Source organism: Prionailurus viverrinus, chromosome C1 (assembly GCF_022837055.1).
Source record: "Prionailurus viverrinus isolate Anna chromosome C1, UM_Priviv_1.0, whole genome shotgun sequence".
NCBI lineage: Eukaryota > Metazoa > Chordata > Mammalia > Carnivora > Felidae > Prionailurus > Prionailurus viverrinus.
This window is the reverse complement of record NC_062568.1, coordinates 151,668,896-151,675,105: the sequence shown is the minus strand read 5'-3', so window position 1 is coordinate 151,675,105 and position 6,210 is coordinate 151,668,896.

Genomic DNA, 6,210 nt, shown 5'->3' with positions numbered 1-6,210 from the left:
CAAGAAGAAAACAAATCAACTTTTTTTTTTTTTGTATTGTCTGGAAATAGTTCACTCTAGTGTGTATCTGTTAATTTATTTGTCATCAAAAGAGCACTTTGCCTAAAAAACAAAAGGACTGACAAGTGTGCAACATGTTTACAATCCTTTGTGAAATCGTAGTTTACCATTAGTTTGTATCTGTAAGTTATTGTTATAAATATTACCTGTATTTTTTGTTATATACAACTTTATACTTTGAAGCTTGTATCTGTGAATTTTGCAACTGCAATTTATTTTGCCAATGTTTTCTGAATGAATTGAATAAAGCTTCTGTTGTAGCATGCCATGCAAACACATTATTGTGTTTGTGGTTGATGAATTATGGCTGTAAATAACACTATAGTTTAATAAGCCCACCCCTCCAAGTTTATTAAACATTTTCCATTCTTGTGAAAGTTTCAACCAATTTGTCCTTTCTTGTGTGTGCTTTCAACATTAAGTCGACGTTAGTCTCTTTCAAATATAACAACTCTTAATTTTAAAAAGTCATTTTGTTCTGAGCTGCGTTTTGAGTACATTTTAATAAGAAACTTATTTGTAGACGATTGCACTTACTCAACAAAAGAACACATGAAAACATCTAATTTCGCAAATTATCCTTTTAAACTAGCTAATAAAATTAATGTGAAAGAAAAGGTAGAGCACTTTTCAAAACGATCTTTTTGGGTAACCCAAGTCAGAAATGAAATATGGGCCATGAGGACATATTTCTTCAGGGGTGAAAAAGGAGAACTAAAAGTATTTGGAGTTTATGAGCAATGTTTCTAGAGCAGACTCTTTACTTTTTCTTCCTAGTGAACACTCTTTAGGGATTGTGATTCTGAGAGCTGAAATCTAAACCCCAGGACTTTATCCTATGTAGCAGTGGACGCTTGTCTTGGAATTACAAAAGTAAGTGGTGCCACCCTCACTAATTTTTGGATTTAAAGAACTTAATCAGTACTCACTTCTTGTTTTTCATATACCAGTAAGGGAAAAAAAAGGTAATGGGATAAAAAACAATTCTTAAGAATCTTAAGTTTAAGTCTTTGTTTAACTTAGCAGATTCACATCTGGCTGAGGACTGGAAGTAATAGTGGAGTATTTGTAATTCTATTCTAGTAATCATAAATGCAACCAGAAAGCAATCACGTGGTTGTAAGTAACTCACTATCTGCCTCAAACCAGAAGTAACAAGCCTAAGTTTCACTATGGGAGAAAGGAGGAAAAAAAGCTTTGTTTTGTTTTGTTTTGTTTTTAACCTGCTACTCCAGTTAGTTTTTTTGTTTGTTTGGTTGGTTTTTTTTTTGGCCAAAAACAAAGAGTGTAGCCAATAGTCACTCTAACTGATCGTGTGAGATTGATACTAATCTCCACGGGTTTTTGTCTACCTGTCCCAGGCACGAAGTGGTGAGGTCAGCTTTACCTCTACCAGATGTTGAGACAAGCTCTTCTAGTCTAGCCAAGCTCTGCACTGTTAGCAGTTTATAGCATTTCCCAGCTGGATATAACTGGCATCATTTAGCTTGGGAGGTGCTTGATTGTGAGTGTTCTTTCTTTCTTTCTTTCTTTCTTTCTTTCTTTCTTTCTTTCTTTCTTTCTTTCTTTCTCCCTCCCTCCCTCCCTCCCTCCCTTCTTTCCTTCCTTCCTTCCTTCCTTCCTTCCTTCATTCCTTCCTTCCTTTCTTTCTTTTTCTTTCTTTCTCGTCATTTTCCTGTGCTTACCACCCTCTGACTGTTCAGAGTTTTTACAAACCATATCACTACACTTTTTAGTTCTGAAGATGAATGCCCAAAGTTGAAGTAAAACTTCCATAACAAAGAGGTTCAAAGATGTCAAGGTGAATGAGATTTATATACTGCACATAAAGCCGTTAATAATGAAATGAGATAAGAATGCACTAAAAAATTTACACGTAATACAAACATACGACTGTGTTTTCATTTCTACTAGTGGAAATCAGAGATCCTAATTTTATAACATTAGCAAAGAATTGGAGTATTTCCGTATTAGTAATAGTGTAACCATGTGGGCACAGTGCTTATTTGCTTGAAATTGGGGGTGATCAAACAACTTTTGTGAGGATTGAAGGAAGATTTTTTTTTATCATTGGATTAGCAAAGACCTGGGTAACATAATAGTTATCTTTTAGGGATTCAGAGATTCATAACCTATGAGAGAGTAAGTAAGAGATTAAGAGAGCATAACTTTTTGCTATGTAAATCAATTGAATCACCAATTCAGACATTGAAACTAAAGTCACATTAAGTGATTCTTACTAGTTGTACAAGGTGGCATTAACATTTAGCAGTACTTTTATATTATGCAAATGTCATTCTTAAAATCCCACATTATTTTAAATTAGAAGTACATTTGTTTTGAGTATCATAATAAACATTATTAGAATCATATGTGTTTTTAAAAATTGTAGGAACTTGAACACTGATAGCTTGTAGTAATTCTTGGTAAATTATGTATATAATTACTCTAGTAGCATTATGACACTGGATAGTATCTTGGGACTTTGTTATGACATTGAGGACTATACCTGTTAGTAAAAGAATTTTTTTTTTTTAATTTTTTTTTTTCAACGTTTATTTATTTTTTGGGACAGAGAGAGACAGAGCATGAACGGGGGAGGGGCAGAGAGAGAGGGAGACACAGAATCGGAAACTGGCTCCAGGCTCTGAGCCATCAGCCCAGAGCCTGACGCGGGGCTCGAACTCCCGGACCACGAGATCGTGACCTGGCTGAAGTCGGACGCTTAACCGACTGCGCCACCCAGGCGCCCCAAGAATTTTTTTTTTTTTTTTATAATTAGAGGTCATTTGGATTGCAATACAGTAAGTACCAAAAGTATATTAGCCCAGGAAAAATTCTTATTGACCTCCACCGCCCACCCCCCCACGGCCATGGGAAGTAAGGAACTGAAATTAACACTATTTGATTTTTGCTCTTGTGAAATGCAACTAAATTTTTTAGAGAGATAAATGCATTTGAATTCAAAACAAGTTCAAGTACACAAAATAGTGTCTAATAAACATCCGCTTTGATTCAGTCACATAGTAAATGCTATTTTATAGCTTTCTCTTTCCCTTTAATATTATAATCATCTAAGTCAAATATTCACCTACAGCATCATTTTAATATATAGCACTATATTGCTGGGATGAAACAAACTTACTAGATATATAGATTGTCTCTAATTGTTCATTATAATGAATATATCTAACATCATAAGTACTTTTAGTATGTTCTGAGTGCCTTAGATGTATTTTGTTAAATATTCATAGCCACATCATGAAGCAGGTTCTGTTATTATCAGCCTTATTTTACAAGTGTGGGAATTAAAAAGTAGTATGTCCAGTATCTCAGTAAGAAGTAACAAAGCCAGAATTTGAATCTAGCAGTTCAGTGATACTAGATACCACATTTTTTTTCCTTAAGTTTATTTTGAGAGAGAGCCCTTGAGTGCTCAGGAGAGAAGCAGAGAGAGAGGAGAAAGAATCCCAAGCAGACTCCACACCATCAGCACAGAGCTGATGCAGGACTAGAATCCACAAACCATAAGATCATGACCTCAGCTAAAATCAGGACTCAGACCTTTAACCTGCTGAGCCATTCAGGCGTCCTGTAGATACATTCTTAACTTCTGTACTTCAAGCACTATTTTAAATAATACCATGATGCACATGTCATAGCTACCTTTTTATTCACATCTATATTTCCCAAATATAAATTCTTAGAAGTGGAATGGATGTGTATATACAATTTAAAGTCTCTTGAAAGTCATTAATTGTCCCCACAATGCTGCACTAATTTACATCTCCACTAGCAGTGTTTGAGGTATTTTCCAAAGCACATGTCTCTCCAGCCTACCAGCGGAATTAATATCTTAATTATTTTTCCAATTTGGTAGTCAAAAAGATCATTCTTACTGCTTGATATGGGATTTTAATTTACATTTCAGAAAACTAATTTATTTTAAAAGGGGTAAAGTTAAACACAAGCCACCACTTTTGTTACCTTTCTTCCTTTAGTTATTCTACATTCATGGCTAAGTGAACATCCTTTAGGATTTGCTCTGCTGAGGTTTCATTCACTTGCAATCAAATATTTTTCTTTAGTACCTGGCACTTTTTATACCATCATGTTTTATTAGCTTTGTTGATGATTACATTGTCACCTTTATTTACATGGTCCCTCACATCTTTCTAATGCTTTTCTGTATATTATCATGTCCCCATATGGGGGACCTGAAATTTAAGGAACATTGACTAATATAATTAGACTTTTGGTTTTGATATGCAAGAGGTCTCCAGAGCACCATATTATTTCAATAAATCTGTGTAAAGACATCAGGAGAATAAATTCATAAGTTCTTCCCAGTTGCCTGGGTTTCATAAGGCACTCCAAAGAAGATAGACTTCCACAGGCCTAGAGGATGTGAATCCCCCCCCCTGCAGGAACTGCTTTTCTCCCTTTCTCAGTTATGTCCGTATTTACAGTACTTACCAAGGATCTGTAGCTGGTGGGAGCTGACGGCAGAGTTTAGGAGTGGAGTGTGTGTGTGTGTGTGTGTGTGTGTGTGTGTGTGTTTGTGTGTGTGTGTGTGTTGGGAATATCACAGCAAGAGAAACAGATGTTAAGAAATAAGGGCTAATGAGTCCTGGGAGGGACTCGCTTTCCATTGCATTCCACTGTGTAATACAGTAAACACTAGACAAATAGTTAAGTGAATGAGGTTGGAAGGAGAATAATACTTGAGCATCCTAGGAAAACTTCAAATTCTAAAGGAGTTCTCCTTAATTTCTCTGAATATCCTTCCATCTTTCAGCAAATATATATACCTATGGCATTTTATATATCTACATGCCATCTAGTACATGAGATGTAGGGCACCTGGATTTTAGCACATTCTGTGATGCCAATAAATATATAAAAAGGATCCACTTAACCTCCCTGGAAGCCAGTTTCCTCAACAGTAGAAGGAAGATTTTTATGAGGCAAAAGTGACATGATGAATGAGAAACACATAGTAAAAACATGATCTATTAATTTAGGAAGGTGGGGGTAGTGGCAGAAGATGAGGCGAGCCCAGGCTGGATTGTTGGAGCATGAGAAGTCTGGCAAGCACGGCTCCTACCCTCGTCAACCCCAGGAGGACAGTGCCCTATCCATTTCTTTAAATAAAGTCAGAGGTGGAGTATCTATGCTGGTAGTGAGTTCCATCTTCTCATATGAAGTTCTTCTCTTATCCCAACCTCAGCACAAATGGAAAACATCTATTGGTTTCCCGCATAAACTCACTCCTTGATCTTAAAGAGTTTTTCAGACTAGTAGAGGTGTTACCTTCAATAATTTGGGTGTAGAAAATCTATATATGATTTAGCTTACAGAGGTGATGTGAATGTTTGCCAAAATGTTTTTTTTTTTACCCAAAGGAGTTATGATGCTACATTTGAAAATGGAAACCATTGTTACAAATTCAATTTCAAAATATTTACTTCCCAGAACTAGGGTGAAGTCTCTAGAGAACCACTACTGGTTATTAGCTCACTTCTTTCAGATGCACTGGAATGAGTCTTCTACTTTGCCAGCATGGTTCTGAACCACAAAATTTCATCTTTGGTTGAAACTCCTCCAAGCGTGAGACCATGTGTAATTCTCCTAGTTCATCATTTATCTTTTAGAACATGGCCTGCTGCATTTCATGACAATTGTAAAAAAATATGTCTTAGGAGTCTTGGTGGGCAAAACTAGCTTCACAGGCTCTTTAGCAGAGCCTGACACTTGCAGGAGATCAGTAGTAGAAGGAAGGTGGTAGAGGGATCAAGAAAATTCTAACAAAGACATGACTCCCACCCTCTGACAGGGTTGCCACTCCTGTTAGGATGGCAGAAGGGAGATTGTACTGAAACTAAGTGGAGATAGAGTTGGCAGGGAATTCATGGATTCTGAGAGCACACTGGGCTCACATGCGGCTGGGAACAAAGTGCCACGTACCAAAGAGGGCAGAGTCTGGGTAGTGTTGAGCTGATTCAGGAGCAGGCGGGCCATTTGGCTCTAAGAGCAGATTTCTGGCCTCTGTGAAGCATGCGTTTATTCTGATCTGTCATGGACATGTGTGGAAACTGCATGGTGGTACCAGGGCTACAGAAGATGCATTACAGACAAAGTCAAAACTGA